The sequence below is a fragment of the Sapajus apella genome, unplaced genomic scaffold (genome assembly GCF_009761245.1).
Source record: "Sapajus apella isolate SASKATOON/1434 unplaced genomic scaffold, GSC_monkey_1.0 scaffold4, whole genome shotgun sequence".
Taxonomy (NCBI): domain Eukaryota; kingdom Metazoa; phylum Chordata; class Mammalia; order Primates; family Cebidae; genus Sapajus; species Sapajus apella.
In genome coordinates this window covers 24,964,050-24,981,531 of record NW_022436944.1, presented here as the reverse complement: position 1 = coordinate 24,981,531, position 17,482 = coordinate 24,964,050, and the positions used below count along the sequence as shown (strand labels likewise).

Sequence of the window (17,482 nt, the reverse complement as noted above, 5' to 3'; positions counted from 1 at the left end):
TTTTTTTTTTTTTTTTTTTTTTTTTTTTGAGATGGAGTTTCGCTCATCATGTTACCCAGGCTGGAGTGCAATGGCGCGATCTCGGCTCACCGAAACCTCCGCCTCCTGGGTTCAAGCAATTCTCCTGCCTCAGCCTCCTGAGTAGCTGGGATTACAGGCACGCGCCACCATGCCCAGCTAATTTTTTGTAGTTTTAGTAGAGACGGGGTTTCACCATGTTGACCAGGATGGTCTCGATCTCTTGACCTCGTGATCCACCCGCCTCGGCCTCCCAAAGTGCTGGGATTACAGGCGTGAGCCACCGCACCCGGCCTTTCCAGGCTCTTAATGATTAGACCTAGATGAAATTTTTGTAACTAGTAACTATTTATAATTACCAGCAACTGGCTCCATTAGTCACTTACGATCCTCTGTAATGTTTTCCCAAACATACTAAAGATATTCCTGGTGTCCTGTCTTAAAAAACTCACGGGGAAGTCCTGTTCAAAATGTCTTCTCCCCTCTTCTTTGTCTCTTCAATTTCTACACACTCCTTAGCAACCAATGGTAATTTCAACACATTATAAGACTTTCTATGACCTCTTGAGTATAATCTAAACTTCTACATTCCTACATAAAATACATTAAATATCAAAAACAATACAGCTAAAATAAATATGGCTTATAAGAATAACTTTGGTATAATGTAACAACTTTTAACTAAGTTACATAAATTCTTAATAAGCTGCCATCAAAACTGCAAAATACAGTTTGTTCATTCAATCTACATATCTTTACTTACTGTTTGCACGTGCCAGTCATTAGGAGAGGACCTAAAAATATACTTGTGAAGATACAATTCCTAGCCTCAGGAAGGTATAGTCAAATGGAGGAAACATTATAAACAAGCAAATAAATACAAAAACATCAACTATATTAACTGCAATGAAAAAAACTAGTGGGCATTAGAGAGATGGTAAGGGTTATTATTAATACACTGTATACTCTTTTATTATACATAAGGTGGTCCAAGAAAACCTCTCTGAGTACTATTTAAGCTGCAACCTCAAAGGTGAAAAGGTCACAGCCATGGTAAAAACAGGGAGAAGATCATTTCAGGCGGAAAAACAGAACTGCGCAAAGGCTCACATAACTCCTATAATTAAAGTAAAGCAAATAAACTGAAACTGAGGGAGACAAATACACATAAGGAAATGGTTTTGGGGAAAAAAAGTAATTTACTAGTGGTGATTATTTACACAAAATAATAGAAGGAATCTACTTCCTATCTTCTTATCTGGGACTACAGCAAAAAACATGGGGAAAAAAAAGGATATGGATGTCATTCTGAGCAGAAGACTAAGCAGAAAGATTATCCAACATTAATAAATGTTCTTTAAATACTGTCATGAATGCATAATATTCCACTATACAGTTGTATATTTTATTTCCCTTTTAAATGGATATTTACGGTCTTCATATTTTGCAGTTATACATCAACATATAGCGAACATGTCTCCACTCAAATCTCTTGATTCTTTTCTAACGACAAATCCCCCAGAAGCCTTTCTACTGAAAGAATATAAATTATTTTAAGGGGTTTGATATTTATCACCAGTTTGCTTCCCAAGAGTGCTTGTGCTGATTTCATCCCCAACAGTAGATATAAAGAATAAGTAGAAATACTGTAGATAAGAATAAATAGACATAGAATAAGAAGTAGACATAAAATAAAGACCAATTTCTCATACCTTTGCCAACAAAGGTAATAATTTTAAGAAAATCTTTCCTAGTTGGTAGAGGAAAAGGATGTTGTTTTTAAATAGCATTTTATATGATGTCCAAAATACTGCACATGCTCATGTCAGAAAAAACTGCAAAATATACAAAAGCACACCGGAGAAGACAAAAATCGTCTAGGATTTAATCATTCAAATCATTACAATTAATGTTTTGTGTACACATATTAAGTCTTTTTCTATGCTACATTTTTTTTTTTTTTTTTTAAAAAAAAAGGGGATCACACTCTACATGTTTAACTTTTTGAACTTAATAAATTAACTTTTAATATCTACAGCATACCACTGTACAAGAATATCACAATATACCGTTAATTATCATGCTGCTTCCAACTTTTCATTATTATTAACAATGCTGTGATAGGCACCCTTTGACTGAATCTTCCCACAGATCTTCCTTTACTTTATTAGGATAAATCAACAGCAGAGACACAGCTAAGTCAAAGAATTTGCACAATTTTAAGCCTTTTGATATGGTACTACGCAAATTATCCTCCAGAGAGGTTGTATCACTCTGAGTTCCCATATCCTCCACAACCTTCCCAAATGCCAGTATTAACAAAAATATCCCTTTGCAAATGTGACTGGCAAAAATCAGCTTTTGTCGTTTACATTTGCAGTTTAATTACTAGTGAAGTTGAAAATATATTCATTTTTATTATACACTTGCATTTGTTCTCCTGTAAATTACCCATTCTGCTGCCCTATTTTTTCTTGTAATGCCAATATTTAGTTTTTTTATTTGTATTACATTTAGTCATCATGTTTCCTTAGTCTCCTCTGGTATGTGACAGTTTCTTGGTTATTGGCTATGCTTTGTTCCTGATTACCTTGACAGATATTTAGGGTTTTGTTGTTGTTGTTGTTGTTGTTTTTGAGACAGGGTCTTGCTCTGTCACCCAGGCTGAAGTATGGTGGCACTATCATGGCTCACTGCAGCCTTGACCTCCTGGGTTCAAGTGATCCTCCCACTTCTCACATAACCTATTGCTGCTATGGTTAAAGCAAAAGTCTTGTTGCTGGAAGAGAAGCAGAGAATCCTCATTGGCCCAGGATTCTGATACCCAGCAGAGGTTGCTACTGCTCAGGAAAGGGCAAATTAAGTACTACCCCTAAGGTTCAAATGCACAGGGACTGCCTAAAGCCAAGGCTGAACCAAGACAATCAAAAACCACCTATGACACCACCATGAGCCTAGCACTGAGTAACAAGCAGCATCAGTTAATCACTAGTGAAGAGGCAAGGATATGAACAGAGACACTCTGTGATAACAGGCATGAAGGGACTGAGGAAAGCCAACAGTGGAACAGGAACACTAAAGAAAAACCATCTGGTACCCAAGGCTCCAAGTACAAGGTAACAACAGCCCACGTCCACCAAACATAACGAAACCAACATCAAAATCCAAACCCACCTCAACTCCAGACTAGGTTGATTCAATGTCACAGACAACTGGCCTGATAGAAGAGGTATGTCTATGTCCAGACATAAATGACATCTACCTCAGTCTCTACTGTTTTTCTCTACGATACCTGTATCTGCCATTAAACTAAAAATTACAAGACACACACAAAATAAAACACATACACCCCCATACATGTGCACACACACATTACCAAGACTCACTTATGACCTAGATGTTGGAAATATCAGTTAGGGGCTTTAAAATAACTATCCTGTCATTTTTCTCATCATTAGACTGGAAAAAAATCTTTTCCCTTTTTAATCCCTTCAAAAGATAACTAACACTCTATGGTAGGTACAGTGGCTTATGCCTGTAATCCCAGCACTTTGGAAGTTTAGGCAGAAGAACTGCCTGAGGCCAGGAGTTTGAGACCACCCTGAGTAACATAGCAAAACCTTATCTCTACAAAAAAAACTGTTTTTTTTTTTTTTTTTTTTTTTTGAGATGGAGTTTTGCTCTTGTTGCCCAGGCTGGAGTGCAATGGCGTGATCTCGGCTCACTGCAACCCCCGCCTCCTGGGTTCAAGTGATTCTCCTGCCTCAGCCTCCTGAGTAGGTGGGATTACAGGCATGCACCACCGTGCCCAGCTAATTTTTGTATTTTTAGTAGAGACGGTGTTTCTCCATGTTGGGCAGGCTGATCTCGAACTCCCAACCTCAGGTGATCCACCCACCTTGGCCTCCCAAAGTGCTGGGATTATAGGCTTGAGCCACCATGCCTGGCCAAAATTTTTTTTAACAAAAAATAAATTACCTGGGTGTGCTAGCTCACACTTGTAGTCTCAGCTACTTGGGAGGCTAAGGGAAGAAAATCACTTGAACTCAGAAGTTTGAGGCTGCAGTGAGCCACGATCATAACACTACACTCCAGCCTGGAAGACAAAGAGCCTTAAAAAAAAAAGATAATCCAGACTCTAAAGCAACCACTAAAAATGTATTGTGGGGTTTATAACATCTGATACTTTCCTGGATTCTGCCCTACGTGCCTTTTCTTTTGACAAACTTTAACCTGTCTACTTTAGCTGTAATAAACTGTAACTGTGAGTATAACCGCTTGCAATGAGTTCTGTCACTTCTCCTAGTGAATTACGAATCCTAAAGGTGGTTCTGGAAACCCCTGAACTTGCAACTGATGTCATAAGTGAGGGCTGACTTGTGCACTGCTCAAAAACTTTGCATCTGACTAACTTCACAAAGTCCTTTACCAGAAATGTATCTTGGAAGTATTTTCTTCCAATTCATGGCGTGTCTTTTCATTCTCTTAACAGTATCTTTCTCAGAGTAGAAGTGATACAGTTTGGCTGTGTTGCCACCAAACTCTCATCTTGACTATAGATCCCTTATAATCCCCATGTATCATGGGAGGGTCCTGGTGGGAGGTAACTGAACCACGAGGGCAGGTTTTCCCATGCTGTTTCTGTGATAGTAAGTCTCACAAGATCTGATGGCTTTATAAAGGGCAGTTCCTCTGCACACGCTCTCTTGCCTGTGCCTTTGCTCTTCCTTTGCCTTCCACCATTACTGTGAGGTCTCCCCAGCCATGTGGAACTGTGAGTCCATTAAACTTCTTTCCTTTAAAAATTGCCCAGTCTCAAGTCTTTCTTTTCTTCCCCTCCTTCCTTCCTTTTCTTTCTCTCTCTGTCTTCCTTTGTCTTTCTCTTTTTTTTTGAGACAGAGTCTCGCTCTGTCGCCCAGGCTGGAGTGCAGTGGGATGCTCTGGGCTCACCAAAACCTTCGCCTCCTGGGTTCAAGTAATTCTCCTGCCTCAGTCTCCTGAGTAGCTGGGATTACAGGAATGCACCACCATGCCCAGCTAATTTCTGTATTTTTAGTAGAGATGGGGTTTCACTGTTGGTCAGGCTGCTTTCAAACTCCTGACCTTGTGATCCTCCTGCCTTGGCCTCCCAAAGTGCTGAGATTACAGGCGTGAGCCACCATGCCCGGCCACTCAGGTATTTCTTCATAGGAGTATGAAAATGGACTAAGTTTTAATTTTAACAAACACCAATATCAGTTTTTGGTGTTGTATTTAAAAAGTCATTGCCAAACCCAAGGTTATATTGATTTTCTTCTATTTTTCTTCCAGAACTTTTATAGTTATATATTTTACATTTAGGTCAATGATCCATTTTAAGTAAAAGGTATAAGGTCTATGCCTAGCTTCATTTTTTTACACGTGGACTTTGATCGTTCTAGCATCATATGTTGAAAAAACTCTCATTCCTCCATTAAACTGTCTTTGCTCCTTTTTCAGAGATCAGGTGACTATATTTATGTGGGTCTATTTCTGGGCTCTTTATTCTGTTCCATTTATGTGTGTCCATCCTTTTGCCAATGACATATTGTCTTGATTACTGCAGCTTTATAGGCCTCAAAAATCAGGTGATGTGAGTCTTAGACATGGTTTTTGACAATTCTTGAGTCTATCTTTTAAACTTATATGTTAACATATTCATTTTTATTCTAATTACTAATAAGGTGGTCTTACTCTATTATGTTCATTGCTCTTCAACGCTATTTCTTAATGTTTTGCCTTTTGCTAATAACAATGTAGACATTTTCTTTTTCCTAGTAACACTGTAATTTTTTTTTAACCATTTATTAATGCAGCAGAAAATCTGTGACTAATGTTATGTATAGCTCTTTGTATCAGTCTCTTTTTTGCCTCTTGCCCGGATGCTTATATGTTTTTTATTGATTAATTGAATTATTGAGACTGAGTTTCCCCGTCACCAGGCTGGAGTGCAGTGGTGTGATCTCAGCTCACTGCAGTCTCCGCCTCCTGGGTTCAAGCCATTCTCCTGTCTCAGCCTCCCGAGTAGCTGGGACTAGAGGCATGCACCACCACACCTGTAGTATTTTTAGTACAGATGGGGTTTCACCATGTTGGTCAGGATGGTCTCCATCTCTTGACCTTGTGATCCACCTGCCTTGGCCTTACAAAGTACTGGAATTACAGGTGTGAGCCACCATGTCCAACCTAATTTTTGTATTTTTTAGTAGAGACGAGGTTTCACCATGTTGGCCAGGCTGGTCTTGAACCCTTGATCTCCAAAGATCTGCCCACCTCGGCCTCCCAAAGTGCTGGGATTACAGGCATCAGACACTGCTCCTGGATGCTTATAGTATATTTTTAATTCTCCTCAAAACTTTCCATTGCAATACTATATTCAATACCAACATCTTTGTGAGTTTTGGGAGCCTTGAGAAATTTTAAATAATTTCTTTTAAAGTTCTAATGCAGAAGAGTACAAAAGATGATCTAGGATCCTGTGAAAGCTTATTTCCTCTACCTCTAGGTCCCTGAAGTCAAAGTGTATTTGAGATTAAATCCGAGACCTACTTCTTATTATACAATCTTAGGGAAGTAATTTAACCTATTTACTTCCATGTTCTTGGGAATAACCACCTAATTAGATTTAATTAGTTAATTCATGAGACTTTAATATAGAATCTGGTACTCAATACATATTTAGTTATTATTATAATTGCTGACATCTCAGTTGGTTTTCTCCTATGTCAATCAGGTATTTTTTGCCTATTTTCAGAATCATTAAAAAAAAATCCATGAGAATAAAGAAAATACCATCTAATATTGTTTCTCAACTTTTTCAAAGTATGATTTTTTTTTGTTTCTTAAATATCAGATTTCCTTCTTTTATTTTGCAGAATTCCTTCCCTCCTTTTTCCTCTTTCCTTTCTTTTCCTTCCTTCCCTTCCTTCCCTCCCTCCCTCCCTCCTTCCTTCCTTCCTTCCTTCTTTCCTTCCTTCCTTTTTTTTTTTTTTTTTTTTTTTCTCCTGAGACCAAGTTTCACTCTTGTTGCCCAGGCTGGAGTGCAGTGGTGCAATCTCGGCTCATTGCAACCTCCGTCTCCTGGGTTCAAGCAATTCTCCTGCCTCAGCCTCCCCAGTAGCTAAGGATTACAGGTGCCTGCCACCACACCCGGCTAATTTTTGTATTTTTAGTAGAGACGGCATTTCTCCATGTTGGCCAAGCTGGTCTCAAACTCCTGACCTCAGGTGATCCACCCACCTTGGCCTCCCAAAGTACTGGGATTACAGGCGTGAGCCACCATGCTTGGTCGTATTTTGCAGGATTTCTTAATAAACTTCCTGATGGCTTAAAAAATTTCTGTCAATTATTTGAAAGTTGAGAAATCTATCCAAGTTTGATGTTTGCTAAGAAAAAAGTAAATTCTAGGTGGTCTCTGTCCACCTAGGTATTATTTGACTTTTTTTTTTTTTTTTTTTTTTTTTTTTTAAAGACAGAGTCTCACTTTGTCGCCCAGGCTGGAGTGCAGTGGCACTCTCAGCTCACTACAACCTCCACCTCCTGGGTTCAAACGATTCCCCTGCCTCAGTCTCCCAAGTAGCCAGGACTACAGGCAAATGCCACCATGCCTGGCTTTTTTTTTTTTTTAAAGTAGGGATAGGATTGGTCTGGAACTCCTGACCTCAAGTGATCCGCCCACCTCAACCTCCCAAAGTGCCAGGATTACAGGCGTGAGCTATCACGCCCCTCCTGACTTTAAACTTTATCCACACAAGCCAGATCTAGTATTAAGCAGTCACATAATACTATGGCTCTCATCTATTTGGGGGATTAAAGATCCCTTTGAGAACCAAATTAAAATTATATACTCTCCAGTGCACAGAACTTTGCTCACCAGTTCAGTTTGTCATGACTGGTATTCAATTTGTGGATCTAATGTAAGGATCCCCTGATTTACTATGGAGCTGATAAACTAAGGAAGATCTTCTGACCCTGTTGTCTTGTTCCATGCACATGTGATTGGCAATCTAATCCTACATACTGGAAACAGAATATAGTTCTTCCCTAAAAACCAGGACCCAATCAAGAGTTGTTTAAGCTGGTGAATGGTTTATTAAGCTGTTCTCTTTACTCTTATAAATATTTGAAATTTTCCACAATAAAAAGCTTAATCTGTGTGTCTGTCTAAAGTAAAACCTGAGAAAAGGCATACCACTTCCATGGATTTGCTTCTCTTTGCCCCTGCTCACCACTGCTTCATCACATATGAAAATGTACCATAACCAATCCACTTCTGCCACTGTCTTTACAGAACTGTGGTCACTCACCAAGGGAAGTAGAGAGGTGATGATAAGAGAAATGAGAGGGTAAAGAAACAGCCCTGGATGTTGCAGATAGCAGTTGCAACACGGGGGCTGGGGGAGTGGAGGTGGTGGGGGGTGAAGCTGTCAAGTTTCTAGTTGGTAAAGATCCTACTTCCTTAAATTTATAGGTATGAAGTAGAGAAGGGTAGAAATTTACCTTTTTCCTGCCTGTCCCTGCTATTCTGTCTCAGGGATCTATTTTCATTTTTATTTACGGAAATTCCTCCTGTTGCCTGGCACATTTTAAACTGTATTGCCAGTTTCTATTTTTAGCTTTGCTTTTTTGTGTCTTTTCCCAAATTTGACCAAAGCATAATACAGAAAATTAAGTTGGGTCCCACTAGCTAACTGCCATCGAAACTCAGGCTTCCCGCAGTTGATTTTTTGAGCCCAAAAGGTTCTAAAATAATCTAGCACATATTCAACCTGGGAAAGGCAGATAAATGGAAGAGACAGCTTCTCATCTGCTTTTGCCCCTTTCAGCCTTCAGCCACACTACAATCTTACATAAACAGAAATATGCCTATTGATATTATTGAGCACATTAAATAGAGCACAGTAAAAAAGAAAGTGGCATTTTTCTCTCAAGGAAGCTCTAATCCAGATTAACAATGTTGAAAGACTTCCAATAGATGTGAAGTTTAAACTGAAGCACTGTAGCAACTGAGAAAGGAAAAAAAACTTTTACCTGAGGAATGCAAGTCCTTTTAAATATCAGACCCAAACAGACATTAAAATGAGACTACAATCATGCCTACTCCCCTACTTTCATCTCTTGAAACTACCTGCTATTGCCACAAGTAGCCATAAACTAGCTTAACAATCCATATCAGATATGGATTATAGTCAGGAGGTCAGGAGTTCAAGACCAGGAGTTTCACCTAAGATGGTGAAACCCTGTCTCTACTAAAAATACAAAAATTAGCCAGGTGTGGTAGCAGACGCCTGTAATCTCAGCTACTCTGGAAGCTGAGGCAGGAGAATCACTTGAACCTGGGAGGCAGAGGTTGCAGTGAGCCGAGATTGCACCACCGCACTCCAGCCTGGGTGACACTCCATGTCAAAAACAAAAAAGTCTCCAGATATTACCAAATGTCCCCTAGGGGCAAAACTGCCCTTCACTGAGAACCACTAAGCTACCAAGACAGTACAGTATCGTCATGAAGATATAGACACATACATCAATGGAACAAAACAGAATCTAGAAACAGATCCTTAATTATATAGTCAATTGATATTTGACAAAGGTGCAAAGCAATTCTATGGGAAAAGATAATCTTTTCACTAATTGTTGCTGGAATAATTGGATATTCTTATGAAACAAAAATCTTTCCTCTCACTCCATATAGAAAAATTAACTCAAAATTTATCATAAGGCTGGACGTGGTGACTCATGCTTATAATCCCAGCACTTTGGGAGGCTGAAGCAGGAGGAGTGCTTGAGCCCAAGTGTTCAAGACCAGCCGAGGCAACATAGGGAGACCCCATCTCTACAAAAAATTTAAATATTAGCTGTGTGTGGTGGTGCATGTCTGTATTCCCAGCTACCTGGGAGGCTGAGGTGGGAGGATCGCTTGATCACTTCAAAAGATAGTAACTGGGTTTGAGCCCAGGAAGTCAAGGATGCAGTGAGCTGTGATTGTGTCACTGCACTCTGGCCTGGGTGACAGAACAAGACTCTCTTGGAAAGACACAAAAAACAAAACTTATCATACACTTAAATTTTTTTTTTTTTTTTTTGAGATGGAGTTTTGCTCTTGTTACCCAGGCTGGAGTGCAATGGCACGATCTTGGCTCACTGCCACCCCCACCTCCTGGGTTCAAGCAATTCTCCCGTCTCAGCCTCCCGAGTAGCTGGGACTACAGGTGTGCACCACCATGCCCAGCTAATTTTTGTATTTTTAGTAGAGACGGGGTTTCACCATGTTGACCAGGATGGTCTCGATCTCTTGACCTCGTGATCGACCTGCTTCGGACTCCCAAAGTGCTGGGATTAGAGGCGTGAGCCAGTGCACCCAGCCTCATAGACTTAAATTTAAGAGCTAAAATTATCTAGGAAAATACATGAATATAGCAGTGTAAAAACTTCTAGGAAAATATGAGAGAAAACCTTAGTATTATTGGCTTAGGCAAAGATTTATTTTTTTTCTGAAGAAAAAATAAATTTATTTTTTTTCTTTCCTTTTTTATTCTGAGACAGGGTCTCACTATGTTGCCGAGATTGGTCTCTAACTTCTGGGCTCAAGGGATTCTCCCACCTCAGCCTCCCAAGTATCTGGAACTACAGGCTTGAACCAACCTGCCTGGCTGGCTCAGATTTCTTAAATAGGATACAAAAAAGCACAAATTATCTTTTTTAATTGAAAAATTGCACATTAAGTGATACAGTTTAGATGTTTGTCTGCCCTAAATCCCAGGCTGAAATGTAATTCTCAATGTTGGAGGTGGGGCCTGGTGGGGGTGTTTGTGTCATGGGGGAGGATCCCTCATGAATGGCTTGGAGTCATCCCTGTGGTAATGAGTAATTCATGTGAGATCTAGTTGTTTAAAACAGTATAGTACCTCCCTGCATCTCTCTTGCCATGTGACTTGCTAACTCTCCTTTGCCTTCTGCCATGATTGTAGGCTTCCCAAGGCCCTTACCAGAAGTAGATACTGGCACCATGCTTCCTGTGTAGCCTGCAGAACCATGAACCGAAATAAACTTCTTTTCTTTATAAATTATTCAGCCTCATGTAGTCCCTTACAGCAACACAAACAGACTGATGCATCAAGATAAAAACATGTCTGCTCTTCAAAATCTCTTAGCTTTTTACAGTTAAGAGAAGAAGACGACACACGATAGTTTGGGAGAAAATGTTTGCAAAATATACATGTGATAAAGGACTTGTAACATGAATAAGACAATAACAAGACAACTCAATAAAAAATGTGTGAAAGATTTAAACATTTATGTAATCAAAGAAGATATGCTGATGGCAAGTAAGCACATGAAAAGATCCATAATATCATTAACCATTAGGGAAATACAAATTAAAACCACACTGAGCACCAAACTCACTTGAATCACTAAAATGGAAAAAAAAAAAAAAACTGACCATAACAAGTGTTGGCAAGGACACAGGGCATTAGAACTCTTACACACATTGCTGATGGAAATACCAACTTGTACAAATACTTTGGGAAACGTTTGGTAATTGCTTATAAAGTTAAATATACACTTACCATATGACCCAGCAATTCCACTTCTAGGTATTTACCTTAGAGAGATGAAAACTTATGTCAACACATAAGCCTGTATTTGAATGTTCATAGCAGTATTAACAACAGTCCACAAGTGAAACAACAAAAATGTTCCATCAACTCATGATTGGATACACAAATTGTGGTATATCATATAATAGAATACTATTCAGTAATAGAAAAGAACTACTGATTCACACGTGAATGAATCTTGAAAACATTATCCTAAGTACAAGAATCCAGACACAAAATGACATTAATAAAATATCAGAAAATATTCTATATGGCCAAAATCAATTATGATTTTAGTAGCTTGTTTTGGCTATATGAATCATTGACACTATCTTTTGTTATTTATTTATGTATCAGTTCTCCTTAAATCAATTATAAACCCTCTGCTATAGGGGTTATTTTGTATCTCTGTGGGGTACTTCAGAATATTAATAGTAACACCTGGCATTCGTGTATCAATGCACAGGTTTCATAATTCTCATCCACTGAAAAAACTGGCATGTGGTATGCATACTGCAACGAAGAAACCTAGGTTCAAATCCCAGCTGACTATCATTTTACCTTTACGAGATTCACTTTTATTCATGAAACTAAAAAGCATGTTTCAAGTGGGGAAAGACAGTGTTGGGGACATAAGAGATGGTACAATCAACAATTCTAATGCATGTAAGACTATTAAGGACAGAAACCTCCAGAGAAGTGAAGGGCCAAAAGTTATACTTGAACTTGATTTTCAGAAGAGCCAAAGACTGAGAAAGTAGAATCTCATGAGCTTTCTGATCTGGATTTTAAGCAGGAGATACTGGAAAAGTCACCACAGAGACAACTAGTTTGTGGCAGACAACAAACATAAAAACATCCACTTTTGATCCTGCAATGCAGTCAGTCTCCTTCTATCACTGGGAATAGGATTCAACAAGCACTGAATTGTACACTTACATATAAGAGAAATGAGCTATTTTAGATTCATAAAACAGTTTAATTTTATTCTTCTGGTGTGTTGTGGCCATAGTAATCCATCTCAGTAAGAGATAAATCATAGGTTCAGATATCTGGTATATGTGCTTGGATGAGAATCTACAATTGGTGGAATTACAAATGCCTAGCAACTGAAAGTCAGAATCACTCAAGGGACATTATGGTAGCCCTTAGAAGCTTCATTAGGGATTTGCTGTATACCTATCACGTACCAAAAAACAGGCACTCTGCTAGGCCAAGTCACCTGCTTTATCATTTAATCCTCACAATATCCCTTCTGAAATTGCATGATCTCTCCCATTTTAGAGATTAAGAAAACTGACATTTTGAAACATGACAAATTTGCCCAAGAAGTCACCTTTAGTATGTGACAAGGCTAACATTTAAACTCAGACCTATTTGATTCCACGTCCTCATTACTCTATTTAAAACCTATTCTCATTACATAAAGCCCAGTTTCCAATTACTGAAGCTAAAACAATTCCTAGAAAATAGTAGGCTTTTATCATTTTTTTCCCCTGCTTCCAAGAGGAAACAGATATTATCTCCAGCTACCAGAGGGAAACCTGAAGCTTGTATATAAAATGGTAACACAAGTTCTTGAATCTTGGAATTCCTAGCCCTTCCACTGATATTCATCATGACAAAGATGAGGAGGAAGAAAAGGTGGAGGAGAAAAGTGCATGCAATTATAAGACCAAGTGTTTTCATTCTTTGAAAGCCTACATGTATTTATTGAGTACCTATTTGATATATATATCTTTTTTTTTTTTTTTTTTTTTGGTAGAGACAAGGTTTCTCCATGTTGGTAAGGCTGGTCTTGAACTCAGGTGATCCGCCTGCCTCGGCCTCCCAAAGTGCTGGGATTACAGGTGTGAGCCACCGTGCCCGGCCTTGAGTACCTATTAAAGGTCAAGCACAGTGCTTGGCACTGGGATATAACAGTGAATTAAAAAAAGAAAAGAAAAAAGAAAAAAAAGAAGACACAGTTTATTCCCATAGAAAAGTTTCACCCTAGTGGGAAGATACTGGCAACTAAATAGACAATTAAAATATAGTGCAGTAAATACAGAAACAGGATAGCACAGGGTGCCATAGATGCACAGAGAAGACGAACTAAACCCAGAAAGGTAAAGGTAGGGCTACCAGATAAAATATAAGACACCCAATTAAGTTTGAATTTCAGATAAACAATGAATAATTTTTTAGTATAAGTATGTTCCAAATATTGTCCTCTATTTGCTGTTATCTGGCAACCCTCAGTCGGGGTGATGTTTAGAAAAGCATCTCAGGATAAATGATACCTAAAACAAAAAACAAACTACCCTTACTTGTCCCCAACAAATCTGGACCCTGAAAAAGTATGTTAGTTGCTGCTCTGTGGAGATGACCATGTGACAAAGATCTGAGGCTGACGGCAGCCAGCAAGGAACTGTAGGCTCTTGCCAATATCCATGTATTAATATGTGAGCCACCCTGGAAGGACATCTTCCAGCCCTAGACCAGCATTCAGATGACTACAGACCTGGCCAACTGCTTGACTACAACCTCATGAGGGACCCTAGGGCAGAAATACCTACGTAAGCCATTCTCTGATTCCTGACCCTCAGAAACCATGTGAGATGAATGTTTTAAGCTGTTAAATTTTAGAGTAAGCGTTATGCAGTAACAGAAAGTAATGCTCTGCCGATTAGAGGAGTACTATGTTCCTTATGAATGGGCCTACACTCATTCATTCACTGGCCATGCGGAGTCACCGTCATCGTGACCTCAGCAAGAACGAGGTGGTGGATCCAGAGGGGCTACAGCTGGGACTATCAGTCATTTTCGCCTCCCACCAGCGGGAGATCTGAATGGCACATTTCCATGGCCACCATAAGATTACAAAAAGTGTATTAGTTATAGCATGTCCTTTCTGAAACAAAACAATAAGAATCTTTCAAGGACAAAATTAAAAAAATAAGTACAGCTTAATCACTTGAGAGAATTGTGTGAAAATGAAAATACATGCAAAATAATAAACAAAATTAGCAGAGCTAGGAAAACTCTAAAATCTTGGATTAACTCTCATTCTTAGCTTGATTTTATGTGTGCTAAGAATTGACACCACTCTGCCAACCAAGAAAATAATTTGTTCCTGGGTGGGTTGTTTTGTATCTCTTATTCAGAAAGGAATTTTTGAAACCTAAGGATAATGTGCAACTGGGAAGCTATGAACTGTGGTTTAATCAACTAATCCAGAATTTCTGCAAGTACTCTGGTGAAGCAATCTGAATGCTACAAATTCCATAAATTATTTTATTCCAAAAGATAAGTAAAAGTAACTACATTTCAAACTACATTATGAGAACAGAAAAATGTCAGAGAAAAACTTTATTTCCTTAATAATACAGGATCAGTTGAGAGGGAATGGTAATACCTACAGAATTATGTGTGGCTACAGAGAGATGCTAGAAGTTTTCCTTTTTTTTTTTTTTGAGACGGAGTTTCACTCTTGTTACCCAGGCTGGAGTGCAATGGCGCAATCTCGGCTCACCGCAACCTCCGCGTCCTGGGTTCAGGCAATTCTCCTGCCTCAGCCTCCTGAGTAGCTGGGATTACAGGCACGCGCCACCATGTCCAGCTGACTTTTTGTATTTTTAGTAGAGACGGGGTTTCATCATGTTGACCAGGATGGTCTTGATCTCTTGACCTCGTGATCCACCTGTCTCGGCCTCCCAAAGTACTGGGATTACAGGAGTGAGCCACCGCGCCCGGCCAAAGTTTTCCTCTTTGACCACAGTCCTGGATTCAGTTCCTTGGTTCTATAAAGTTCTCCATCCAGAACACCACAGAGTTTCTGCTGTTATGACACTTTTCCCCAGACCAGTACAATAATAATCAAGCTTGGTACGTGATTGTGTTAGAACCCTGCAAGGTCTATGGTCCAGATATACCAGATGTCACTTTTCTCCTTATGGCCTGCAAACTAATCACAATTATCTTAGAAGATCTCAAACTCAAATTTCACAGAGATGGAGATAAGGATATTGTCTTAAAGGGTTTACATCTCCACTGATTATAAAGCCTGATTTAACCCATTTTCTAGAAATTTTGTAAATTAATATTTTTATTCTATTCTTAAAATGTCCAAGTCATTTTAAAGTTATCTTGATAACCCTCGATATTAAGAGAGAACCCGGTGATCAAACAAATAAAATCTAGACCATCTCTGAATTTAAATACTTGATAGTGAACTGTTTTTACTCATAACACTTCTGACACCAAATAGGTGGGGTTTTTTTAAATTAAAAATATAAAAAATTCTCCAGGCACCAATTAGGTGTCCAGCAATTCAATACAGTTCTAATAGTAACTACCTGGAGTTAGCCCAGACCTCACAGACTAAGAGCTCAGTTCCACAAGACTGCCCCCACAGCCTTAAGATGCTAGCCACAGATGACATGCCAGGCTACTCCCATTTCTGCCTACAGACTACAAATTTGAGGGTTCCCACGACCCCACCTCAGATTTAATAATTTGCTAGAATGACACAGAACTCAGTAAAGTACTTTACTTATGATTACGGGTTTGTTTAAAGTCTACTACAATTCAGGAAGACAACAGCCAAATCGAAGAGAAGCATAGGACACGGCAATGGGGTAGGGGTAGGGGGTGAGTGCACAGAGTTTTCCATGCCACCTCCAGGCATGCCACCCTCCCAGTACCTCACTGTGTCCACCAACCCAGAAGCTCTCCAAACTGTCACTTATGGGTTTTTTGTTTTTGTTTTTGCGACAGAGTTTCACTCTTGTTGCCCAGGCTGGAGTGCAATGGCGCGATCTCGGCTCAATGCAACCTTCCTCTCCCAGATTCAAGTGATTCTCCTGCCTTAGCCTCCTGAGTAGCTGAAATTACAGGCATGTGCCACCACATCCAGCTAATTTTTATCTTTTAAGTAGAGACAGGGTTTCACCATGTTGGCCAGGCTGGTCTCAAACTCCCAACTTCAGGTGACCCACCCACCTTGGCCTCCCAAAGAACTGGGATTGCAGGTGTGAGCCACCACGGCCGACGCATTTATGGGGTTTTATAGAGGTTTCTTTATGTAAGCATGATTGATTAAATTATGGCCATTAATGATTATCTAAATCTTCAGGCCCTCTCTCCCTGCTGGAAGTCAGAGGTAGAGTTGAAAGTTCTAATCCTTGGTCTTTCTGGCACCAGCCCCCATCCTAAAGCTATCTAGAGGACCCTAGCCAACAATGTTTTCATTTGAGTAGAAAAGACACTCATTACTTTGGAGATTCCAAGGGCTTTAGGAATTGTGTGCCAGGAACCGTAGACAATGAACAAAATTTATGTTTTATTATACACATTGATATTATAGAATAAAGCAACAGTTACTCAGCTATTTCTCTATGGTAATCAGTAGCAGTGACATATCTGCTTTGATCAATTCTATATAAATCAATACATGTATCAAACAAAGCTCTGAAGTTTCAGGCTTAAGCCCCATGCATTTGCTTGTGGCCACTCTGCAACATATGGTTAAGATTTTCCAATGACTGTACCAATGTTTCCTAAAAAGTGGGTTGCTTCACAGTAAGGTCTAAAGATCTGGACTGAAAAAAATCAAGAAAAGCTTCATAAACTGGCCAGTAAAATAATCAGCAACCAATCGTCAAAATAACATATGACCAACTTCTAAAGAATTAGCTGTCTTTTCTAATGCCACACTATTAAATTTTACAATTCAGAGTAGAAGAGAGTTATGGGAAAAAAAAAAAAAAGCATTCAACAAAACTCTTTAACATCATCTAGGAAAACAGATGCTACTGAGACATAGTGTCACTGTTCTCTCCAGCTTTCTTTTTTTTTTTTTTTTTTTT

The 17,482-nt window shown here is 39.2% G+C and overlaps 1 protein-coding gene across 13 annotated transcripts in view; it reads right to left on the bottom strand.

Moving 5' to 3' along the window:
- Positions 1–17,482, bottom strand: part of TFDP2 (transcription factor Dp-2) — a 176,063-nt gene that overhangs the window by 72,986 nt on the left and 85,595 nt on the right. For 3 of the 13 annotated variants that reach the window (XM_032264649.1, XM_032264685.1, XM_032264667.1), the window contains one exon: positions 11,604–11,638. The exons of the other annotated variants lie outside the window; for them this stretch is intronic. The gene's annotated coding sequence lies outside the window, so the exon portion shown is untranslated. The remainder of the gene's footprint in view (positions 1–11,603; positions 11,639–17,482) is intronic. 13 annotated transcript variants of the gene reach the window in all.